General features: G+C 45.1%; 1 protein-coding gene across 2 annotated transcripts in view; it reads left to right on the top strand.

Moving 5' to 3' along the window:
* The window catches only part of PRSS23 (serine protease 23), a 67,939-nt gene that overhangs the window by 24,001 nt on the left and 31,760 nt on the right, over window positions 1-12,178 (top strand). The window contains exon 1 of one of the 2 annotated variants that reach the window (XM_072134067.1): window positions 2,761-3,009. The exons of the other annotated variant lie outside the window; for it this stretch is intronic. The gene's annotated coding sequence lies outside the window, so the exon portion shown is untranslated. Of the gene's footprint in view, window positions 1-2,760; window positions 3,010-12,178 lie in introns of those variants that run through there. 2 annotated transcript variants of the gene reach the window in all.

Consider the following 12,178-nt stretch of genomic DNA (forward strand, 5'->3'; position numbering starts at 1 on the left):
CCCCCTCCATATAGTGACAGGTACAGCCCCTCCATATGGTGACAGGTACAGCCCCTCCATATAGCGTCAGGTACAGCCCCTCCATATGGTGACAGGTACAGCCCCTCCATATAGTGACAAGTACAACCCCTCCATATGGTGACAGGTACAGCCCCTCCATATGGTGACAGGTACAGCCCCTCCATATAGCGTCAGGTACAGCCCCTCCATATAGTGTCAGGTACAGCCCCTCCATATAGTGACAGGTACAGCCCCTCCATATAGTGTCAGGTACAGTCCCTCCATTTGGTGACAGGTACAGCCCCTCCATATAGCGTCAGGTACAGCCCCTCCATATGGTGACAGGTACAGCCCCTCCATATAGTGTCAGGTACAGCCCCTCCATTTGGTGACAGGTACAGCCCCTCCATATAGTGTCAGGTACAGCCCCTCCATATGGTGACAGGTACAGGCCTCTCCATATGGTGACAGGTACAGGCCCTCCATATAGTGTCAGGTACAGCCCCTCCATATGGTGACAGGTACAGGCCTCTCCATATAGTGTCAGGTACAGCCCCTCCATATAGCGTCAGGTACAGCCCCTCCATATAGTGTCAGGTACAGCCCCTCCATATGGTGACAGGTACAGGCCCTCCATATAGTGTCAGGTACAGCCCCTCCATATGGTGACAGGTACAGGCCTCTCCATATAGTGACAGGTACAGCCCCTCCATATAGCGTCAGGTACAGCCCCTCCATATAGTGTCAGGTACAGCCACTCCATATAGTGTCAGGTACAGCCACTCCATATAGTGTCAGGTACAGCCACTCCATATAGTGACAGGTACAGCCGCTCCTTATGTTGACAGGTACAGCCGCTCCATATGGTGACAGGTACAGCCCCTCCATATGGTGACAGGTACAACCCCTCCATATAGTGTCAGGTACAGCCCCTCCATATAGTGACAGGTACAGCCCCTCCATATAGTGACAGGTACAGCCCCTCCATATAGTGACAGGTACAGCCCCTCCATATAGTGACTGGTACAGCCGCTCCATATAGTGACAGGTACAGCCCCTCCATATAGTGACAGGTACAGCCCCTCCATATAGTGTCAGGTACAGCCCCTCCATATAGTGACAGGTACAGCCCCTCCATATAGTGACAGGTACAGCCCCTCCATATGGTGACAGGTACAGCCCCTCCATATGGTGACAGGTACAGCCCCTCCATATAGTGACAGGTACAGCCCCTCCATATAGTGTCAGGTACAGCCCCTCCATATAGTGACAGGTACAGCCCCTCCATATAGTGACAGGTACAGCCCCTCCATATAGTGACAGGTACAGCCCCTCCATATGGTGACAGGTACAGCCCCTCCATATAGTGACAGGTACAGCCCCTCCATATAGTGACAGGTACAGCCCTCCATATAGTGACAGATACAGCCCCTCCATATAGCGTCAGGTATACCCCCTCCATATAGTGACAGGTACAGCCCCTCCATATAGTGACAGATACAACCCCTCCATATAGTGACTGGTACAGCCCCTCCATATAGTGACTGGTACAGCCCCTCCATATAGTGACAGGTACAGCCCCTCCATATGGTGACAGATACAACCCCTCCATATAGTGACTGGTACAGCCCCTCCATATAGTGACAGGTACAGCCCCTCCATATAGTGACAGGTACAGCCCTCCATATAGTGACAGATACAGCCCCTCCATATAGCGTCAGGTATACCCCCTCCATATAGTGACAGGTACAGCCCCTCCATATAGTGACAGATACAACCCCTCCATATAGTGACTGGTACAGCCCCTCCATATAGTGACTGGTACAGCCCCTCCATATAGTGACAGGTACAGCCCCTCCATATGGTGACAGATACAACCCCTCCATATAGTGACTGGTACAGCCCCTCCATATAGTGACAGGTACAGCCCCTCCATATAGTGACAGGTACAGCCCCTCCATATAGTGACAGGTACAGCCCCTCCATATAGTGACAGGTACAGCCCCTCCATATAGTGACTGGTACAGCCCCTCCATATAGTGACAGGTACAGCCCCTCCATATAGTGACAGGTACAGCACCTCCATATAGTGACAGGTACAGCCCCTCCATATGGTGACAGGTACAGCCCCTCCATATGGTGACAGGTACAGCCCCTCCATATAGTGACAGGTACAGCCCCTCCATATAGTGACAGGTACAGCACCTCCATATAGTGACAGGTACAGCCCCTCCATATGGTGACAGGTACAGCCCCTCCATATAGTGTCAGGTACAGCCCCTCCATATAGTGACAGGTACAGCCCTCCATATAGTGACAGGTACAGCCCCTCCATATAGTGACAGGTACAGCCTCTCCATATAGTGACAGGTACAGCCCCTCCATATAGTGTCAGGTACAGGCCTCTCCATATAGTGACAGTCTGTGTTCCTCCATTATATACCACCTCTTCTCTCTTTAAGAGATTGTATCCAGTTTACAACTTATCACCTTCAGCAGGAGATAATTTTGGGGGTTCTGACCCCTATAGGAGGGATCCCACACAGTACATGGGAGTCCTCTAGCATCAGGGGTCTCTCTCATAATCACTGCGGGGTCCTGCATTCAGCTGCCACCTTACCCTATATATTGCACCACTACTCCCATGGTGGCAGTAGCCCATTGTCCTCTTGCATGGGACTGCAGGGTCCTGGGTGCGGGAACTGAGCTATCGGGGCCGCCCTGTGCAGGGAGCTGTTTGTTCTGGGCCTGTGGGTGGGAGGGATCACGTGACCCTCTGGAAAACTTTCTCTGCAACTCGGGAAAAAGTTTCCAGATCTCAGCAGCAGCAGCAGCAGCAGAGGGGTCAGACACCTGCCCTGCGGCTCCAGCTACTGACCACCCACCTCTATGGGCACTGCCACCCATGGCCACCGCACTGCTGCGCAGGAACTGTGACCTGGAGTGAGATCCCGAGGGATCTGGAGACATGATCCAGGGGAGATCCCGGCACTGAGATTACTAGAGCGGGTGAGTAGCAGCGAGCACACTACCAGGAGGGCACACTACCAGGAGGGCAAGAAGGCAGATGTAGCAGAGCTGAGCCTGTCATTTACGATAAGGACATATATAGATGTAGCAGAGCTGAGCCTGTCATTTAGGATTCTTACATATATAGATGTAGCAGAGCTGAGCCTGTCATTTAGGATAAGGACAAATAAGATGTAGCAGTGCTGAGCATGTCATTTAGGATTCTGACAAATAAGATGTAGCAGAGCTGAGCCTGTCATTTAGGATTCTGAGATATGAGATGTAGTAGAGCTGAGTCTGTCATTTAGGATTAAGACAAATAAGATGTAGCAGAGCTGAGCCTGTCATTTAGGATTCTGACTTATAAGATGTAGCAGAGCTGAGTTTGTCATTTAGGATTCTGACATATGAAATGTAGCAGCGCTGAGTTGTCATTTGGTGATACACATTTGGAGCGTAGGCAAATTTTACTTTCATTTCAGATGTTGCAAAGATGAATTTGTCATCCATCTTTTTAATGGACAATTCTTTTGGCTGTGATCAACTTTTACCAACTTGTTGATCAACTCAGATGTAGCGGGGCTTAGTTTGTCATTTGGTGATACAAATTATACTTTTCATGTAGCAGAGATGAATGTGTCATCCATCTTTTTAATGGATGATACTTTATATCTGGCTGTGATCAACTCCTGACGTATAGATGTAGCAGGGCTGAGTTTGTAAATTATGCAGAGTACAGATTCACAGTGAGATGTTCTGAACAAATATGATGTAGCAGAGCTCAGTTTGTCATTTGGCGATTCTGTCATTTCAGAAGTAGCAAAGATGAATTTGTCACCCATCTTTTTAATGCACAGTAGTTTATATCTTACTGTGATCAACTCCTACCATGCAGATGTAGCAGGGCTGAGTTTGTCAATTGGTGATGCTATAATTTCAAATGTAGCAGAGATGAATTTGTCAGTGAGATGATTCTGAGCATCTCTCACAAATAAGATATAGAAGATATGAATTTGTCATTTGGTGATACTATTATTTCATATGTAGCAGAGATGACTATGTCATCCATCTTTTTAATGCACTGTACTGCATAACTGACTGTGATCCACTCCTGCACTTTAGGTGTAGTAGAGCTGAGTTTGTCATTATAATGATTTGTGACTAAGGTAACTTCTGTATTTCATATGTAGCAGAGTCGAATTGTTATTCCTTTTATGTCCGCATAGCACATTAAATCTGTGCAGCGTCATAGTCCTTGTTGACTATGAACAACCCCTATATTTCACGTGTAGTAGCAAAGAGTTTGTCATTTGGTTGCTGGCATATATTTTTGTGGGTTGACATAGGACTTCAAATTTTATTATCATTCCAGATGTAGCAGGGCTGAGTTAGTCATTCTATATGACTGCAAATCCCTCCTACATATCAGATGTATCAGAGCTGGGTTTGTCATTTGGCAGCATATGTATCTAGGTTGAGGTAGGGGCTGATGGTTCATTGTTGATATAGCAGAACTGAATTTGTCATTTTTCGTTTTGGTTTCTGTGTATCATGTGTCTATAAAGTTCATTAGTTGCTTTGTGGCTTAACTATGAGTAACCGCCTACATATCAGATGTAGCAGGGCTGGGTTTGTCATTGGGTAACACATATATGTAAGTGGATGTAGGATTGCAGACAATCAAACAGTACTATAATTTCAGATGCAGCTGAGTCTCCTATTATCCGTGTCACTTCAAACGTAGCAGAGCTGTGTATGTCATTGGCCACTTTGTCAGCACAATGAATCAGGGAAAGCAAAGAATAGCAGGGAACGCCCCATTTATCTCATGATGCACAGACATTGCAGTCATAAGACTGTGTACAGATGTAGCAGAGCTGACGGTAGTTCACACTCCAGTTTTATTTGATATCAAACAAATTACAAAGTCATCTCTACTACATATTTTTCATTGTATGTGTAGAGATATAGTAGTACCGATGTTGTCATCATATCTTTTGTGCATAACTGTGTGATAGGATTTATTGCAGTAGGGTGCACCTTTTATTCAGCTAGTGACAAACTCGGTACCACTACATCATGCATGTGTACAGATGTAGCAGTGCTGATGTTTTCAGCCTATATTTTGTGCCCACCCTTTGTGTGTGTTCAGATAATGCAGTCAATTTTGACATCAACCAGATGACAAACCCTATGGTTTTACATAGAATGTGATATACTTATAGATGTAGCAGAGCTGAGTTAGTATTTGCCCCCTTTCTGTATGTCTATGTGCATTCACATAGTGCAGTGTGTTTACCTGACATCAGGCAAATGCCAACCTCTCCCAACTACTTCTGTATGGCACTACACGTGCACAGATGTAGCAGTGCTGACTTAGTATCTGTTATTTTTGCATATATTTGTGAGTTCAGATAATCTAGCGATTTTAGCTGGTATTGAGCACATGACAAACTCAGCTTTAAACTGGAGAGCTGTACATGTACAGATGTAGCAGTGCTGACTTTGTAGTTGTCTCTTTTGTACCCCTTTGCGAGTTCACATAATGTAGTGAGTTAACCCTAAAATCAAGCAAATGAAAGACTCAGCTCTGCTACATCTGGTTCTAGGTCCCTGTAGGCAGTGCTCACTGTCATGCAAAACTGCATTGAGATTCCAATGACAAACACAGCTCTGCTACATTATTTTGGCTGTAGAGCATTCGAGGTGTACAGATGTATTATTTTTAAAATAGTCATTTTATGTCATACCTGGCAAATGACAAACTCAGCTCTACTATACTGTACATAACTATAGGTAAAGGTTTGGCACCTATTTTGAGGAATGTTGATGGAATTTCATATTTACAATCTATGGGCGAGGGCAGAGGAATCTGTGTCTAGTATAAAGGTCACAGTCCTCGGTCCCGGAATTTCTGGAGGATCTACATAATGTCTAGATCTATGACCCGGGTCATCAGTGTCATGTGTGAACATGTAAGGGGACAAGTTTTGTCATTTGATGTCAGATGTAGCAGCGCTGGATGTGTTGTCAGTGAATCTTATCTTTCCAGCAATTGTCTCTGGGGTAAGATAATGTAGAATACTTACCTGCAGTCCTATGTAATACATAATGATGTCACGGTGCCGAACTGCAAACCCAACTCTGCTACATTGGGCTAAATGAAAATGGACATGAGCGAAATCTGCAAAATGTTAATAAGTTACACATCATAATATCAGTAGGGAACATAGCAAACTCAGCTCTGCTACATCTTTATAGAGCGCTATGGATCGCTCTGCGTGTTGATAAAGCAGAGAAGAGTTTGTCACTTCACTCTTTGAGACATCTGATTCCTATAATTCTTCTAGTGGTCTCTATAGAGTCGTAAAATTACACATTGCCCCGCAACGGAGTAAGACAGATGACAAACTCGACTGCGCTTCATCAGGACAAATTGGCTTCTGTATAGATGGAGAAGAGCAAAACTTTTTACATTATTTGGGGGCTGCATTACTAGAGCGTCTGCTATTCTGAAAGTAGCACCTTGTAGTGTGGGGGTTATTGTGTGCCAAGTGACAAACTCAGCTCTACTCCATCTGTATATAGAGCAATGCGGCAGCGATGGCTAATGACACATAAGGGGGGGTGTTGGCAGCGCCAGGGAATTAGCGGATTCCTGATGTTCCCTATGATGGGTGATAGTGGCGCCCCCTAGAGCCATCTGCACATATTGCAGATAAAGGGGGGATCGGAGCAGATGAGCGGCCAAAATATATGGCACATGGATTATCCTCATTTGAGGCAACGCCCTTCACCATCTCCAGTGCCCCTCACATACCCCGTGATGGATGTTGTGGTTGGACCTCATGTCACATCAGCTGGTAACATAAGACGTAACGAGACACAACATCTTCCTGATAGCAAGTAATCCTGAGGAACAGGCTTTATTTGTCATTTAAAAAAAAAATTATACACCAAAGCTGCACTCACTATTCTGCTGCTGGTGCAATCACTGTGTACATCCATGACATTACTTACCCTGTACTGATCCTGAGTTACATCCTGTATTATACTCCAGAGCTGCACTCACTATTCTGCTGCTGGTGCAATCACTGTGTACATCCATGACATTACTTACCCTGTACTGATCCTGAGTTACATCCTGTATTATACTCCAGAGCTGCACTCACTATTCTGCTGCTGGTGCAGTCACTGTGTACATACATGACATTACTTATCCTGTACTGATCCTGAGTTACATCCTGTATTATACTCCAGAGCTGCACTCACTATTCTGCTGCTGGTGCAGTCACTGTGTACATACATGACATTACTTATCCTGTACTGATCCTGAGTTACATCCTGTATTATACTCCAGAGCTGCACTCACTATTCTGCTGGTGGTGCAGTCACGGGGTACATACATGACATTACTTATCCTGTACTGATCCTGAGTTACATCCTGTATTATACTCCAGAGCTGCACTCACTATTCTGCTGGTGGTGCAGTCACTGTGTACATACATGACATTACTTACCCTGTACTGATCCTGAGTTACATCCTGTATTATACCCCTGAGCTGCACTCACTATTCTGCTGCTGGTGCAGTCACTGTGTACATACATGACATTACTTACCCTGTACTGATCCTGAGTTACATCCTGTATTTTACTCCAGAGCTGCACTCACTATTCTGCTGCTGGTGCAGTCACTGTGTACATACATACATTACTTATCCTGTACTGATCCTGAGTTACATCCTGTATTATACTCCAGAGCTGCACTCACTATTCTGCTGCTGGTGCAGTCACTGTGTACATACATGACATTACTTATCCTGTACTGATCCTGAGTTACATCCTGTATTATACTCCAGAGCTGCACTCACTATTCTGCTGCTGGTGCAGTCACTGTGTACATACATGACATTACTTATCCTGTACTGATCCTGAGTTACATCCTGTATTATACACCAGAGCTGCACTCACTATTCTGCTGGTGCAGTCACTGTGTACATACATGACATTACTTATCCTGTACTGATCCTGAGTTACATCCTGTATTATACTCCAGAGCTGCACTCACTATTCTGCTGCTGGTGCAGTCACTGTGTACATACATGACATTACTTATCCTGTACTGATCCTGAGTTACATCCTGTATTATACTCCAGAGCTGCACTCACTATTCTGTTGGGGCAGTCACTGTGTACATACATGACATTACTTATCCTGTACTGATCCTGAGTTACATCCTGTATTATACTCCAGAGCTGCACTCACTATTCTGCTGGTGGTGCAGTCACGGGGTACATACATGACATTACTTATCCTGTACTGATCCCGAGTTAGATCCTGTAATATATTGCAGAGCTGCACTCACTATTCTGTCTCCATGTATCACAGTTGCCTCCTGTCATGGTGGAACTTTTATGACTGCGTTGTCCTTTAGATACATCTACAAGTAAGTACTACAGACCTGGGGACAAGATGTGATGCACAAGAGGTTGCCATTGGTGTAGTCATTCTATCCGTCTCTAGGAGATTACATATTCCTCTGCTTTGCTCCCTTTTACTATGTGCCTGTATCCACTGAAGTTCTGTCATTGTATTCATGAAGCAGGAGGCTCAGGATGAATAGTATTAAAGGTGTGTTCCAGTGCATTGAATGATGGGGTAACACATATATATCCATTTGAATCTTCTCCCACGTCCCTCTTTTAAACCTACAGTCACAGAGACCTGATGGGGTTCACTTATTTTCTTGTACTGCGTTTGGACCCCTTCATCCCCTTCATTGATGGCCGTCCACCCAGATGTCACTTTGTATATCTACCTACACAAACAGCTTAATCCAATAAGCAATTTACTCGTTATAAACTCTCTGGCAGCCTTGGTATCTGAAATTAAAAAGAAAAACCTAAACCCCGCCCCTGATTAGCCAAACACCAATCAATCACACCTGGGATCCTCCCCTGCCTAGAATTACATAGCTGCTTTCTTCCATATCTGTCCATAGGTCTTGTCCGGTTCTGTAGCTTGGCTCATATGTGGTGGATGGAGTTACATTGCAATACCAAACACAACCTATGGACAGATATGGCGCTATTTTTAGAAGGAAGCAGCCATGTATTCTAGGCAAGGGTGTGTCCCTGTCAAAAGTAGGCAGGTCAGTCTTGGTGCTTAATTATGCAGGGGCGGGGTTTAGGTTATGTTTTCTCTTCATGTACCATGTAGTTTTAGTTGTTTGAGTGTGAAAGTCCAATCTTTTGGAATCATAGTCCAATCCTGCAAAATCCCTTTAAAGCCTGATCCTTTAAGGACCCTCCATCATCTCCATATTCTGCGTCCTTCACTGATTCCGACGCCGTTGGAATCTTTTCCTTAGCCTCCATTTTCTGGATTTAATTTGCCCCTCATTATACTAATTCGATCCACTACTGTCAGTTGGGAGGTCCTGGGTTGAATCGGCCACACTGTCACCGCCCAATTGACCGTAATTTGCATATAGACCGCTGAAACTATTGACTGTGATTGCTCGGGAACGGTAGGGGCTAGAGAAAAAAATCCAACTGCGTCGGAATCAGTGGAGTGGAGCCTATTCAGTGTGAGTCCGGGGAAGTCAATGGCAACATCCTCTTAAAGGGAATGAATCTCAACTTTTCCATAGCTTTCTCCTTTAATTGTGGTAGTGGTTCCCTCCATCGCTGAATAATCCTAGTTCAAGGACTTTGTCTATAGGTGTGACCTTAATGATATCGTTTCCACCTTGTCAGATTTCAAAGGAGGAAACCGCACCCCCACCCCTCCGTCTCCTTCAATTACCCAGTGAAAGGTCGTCACAGTGTTAAAGGCTTTTCTTCCCCCCGGCGGCTGCTTGTCTTACCTGTAAACTTCTTAAAGGGCCAGTCTGTCATCCGCTCCCCCCCTCCTCCCGATTGTGGAGGATTCCTTATGTTCTCCGCACACAACCTAATGCACTAAAACTTTATTTGTCCTGGGCTGGAGACGGCCATTGTCGGCCATTGTGGGGACCATTCCTCTCCGCTTCAGTAGTCGTCCGGTGGACAAAGGGAGAAGCTTTTTAATTATTTGGCTTTTTTGTGTTTAAGGGAGTCTTTTGTGCGATTTTTTTTATTTGCGGAGTCGGGTCTCTGTCAATCAATCTCGCCACCACCTTTTAGCCTTTTTTTTTTGCCTTTTGTTGGAGTGTATATCATTATCAAGTCTATTTGGACTGTTGTTAATAAAATACCCTATAGAAGGAGACTGAGGGGGTCTTCACCATGACTTTCTACATCTGGGAATCATTTAACTAGCAACTTCTTAAAGGGAACCTGTCACCAGCGGGACGCCTGTTAAACCCCTAAACATACCTTATAGGGCAGTGATGGCGAACCTTTTAGAGACAGAGTGCCCAAACTGCAACCCAAAACCTTATTACTTATCGCAAAGTGCCAGTACGGCAATTTAACCTGAAAACTGACGGTTTAGTTTAGAATCAATAAAATGATACATTCCCAATCAGAGGTAGCTTCCCTCCCATTGCGTTTTATTTGCATTTCAAAACTCCTATACTTGTTTCATACGTGCGACATTGAGGGAGAGGCAGCAGTCCTATACACACTGAAACGCCACTTTTACATCATATAAAAGAGTAATAAAAAGTTATCAAAAGGTCACTCAGTCCTCAAAATGGTAGCAATGAAAACAACGGCTCATTAAGCAAAAACGCCATTTTCACCATTTTTTTTTTCCAGCTTCCTAGTACACGTCATGGAATAATAAATAACTGAGTTACACAAAAAATAAGCCCTCACACAGCTATATATAAAATGCACATATAAATATATAATATGTATTTACATACATACATATATACATAGAAATACATATATTACTTACTCTTTGGTTGTCCAAGGTGGCGGGCAAAAGTTCAGGTGTCTGGTATTCCTGGGGGGGAGGGGGCGGTAGTGTAGATGGGCAGAGGGTGGGTGGCCAGAGTTAGGGCTGCAGGGGTAGGGGTCTAATGCGGCATCTGGAGATCTGGGCAGTGGGTTTTTGAGGCATGAGTTCCAGGGGAGGTAGCGGGCGAGGTTTGGGCCGAGGTGGGGTTTGTAGCGGGCAGGGTGGTTCGCAATAGTTGGGTTGCGATAGCGGGCTGGGGTCCGGGCGGGAGGGCGGGCTTGTGGTTGCGGGTGCAGTTTGTGCTGGTAGTTTCGGCGGCTTGCGGGCGGAGTTTTAGGGGAGGGGCGGGAGCGAGCAGGAAATCATCCCTTCTGCGGGTATATTATGCCCTGAATAAAATAAATAAACTTACCTCAGACTCCGTGTTCCTCCGGCTTCTTCTGTTTTGCACACAGAGTAAGGTGCTCAGCGCTGGCAGCGTAATGACATCATCGTGCCAGCAGTGAGGGCTCTGCGTGCCCTCTCTGGCACGCGTGCCATAGGTTCGCCACCGCTGTTATAGGGTGTAGGGTGTATCTGGGGGGAGAAACCCGCATAGCGCATGCGCTGCAAGCTGCGCGCCTTGCGGATACACGCAGGGCCGGAGAGGAGATACTAAACGCATTGCGCATGTCCGAGATTTCGGACAAGATCGCTGGAGGCAAAGCAGGAAATGCCTGTAAAGAGAAATGTAGGCGGAGTTTTGATGATGCACCTGGCCGGAGGCGGGGTGCACCCTTAACTAGTCGACCCCAAAGCCCCGCCCCCCTGACTAGTAGCTGACTTGGAATATAAGGTGATATTTCAGCATGTGGCCGGCACACCAGCGCTATAAGGACATGCCAGGACAGCATTTACTACACCCTATGAGGGATGTTTAGGGATTTAATAGGGGTCCCGCTGGTGACAGGTTCCCTTTTAAGAAAGTCAGGTGAAGAGTGTTTTGAGTTTGTAAATATGTGCTTAAAAAATGTGCTCCAAAAATATGGGAAAAAAATATAACAAAAATAGTCCAGAATGTTTTATAAAGATATTTAAAATATCTTTACAAATAATTTGAAAAAAGATGATAAAATGCCTTCAAAAATACGGTAATTAAGAATATGGTTAAAAATTTTTTTTAAAATGCCAAATAATTCCAAAAATATACACTGGCAAACTCAAAAATAGTGATGATGCAATTTACTAAAAATATTAAATAAAAAAAAGAATTTCTTAACATAAAAACACAAAGATCTCC

Source organism: Engystomops pustulosus, chromosome 2 (genome assembly GCF_040894005.1).
Source record: "Engystomops pustulosus chromosome 2, aEngPut4.maternal, whole genome shotgun sequence".
Lineage (NCBI taxonomy): Eukaryota > Metazoa > Chordata > Amphibia > Anura > Leptodactylidae > Engystomops > Engystomops pustulosus.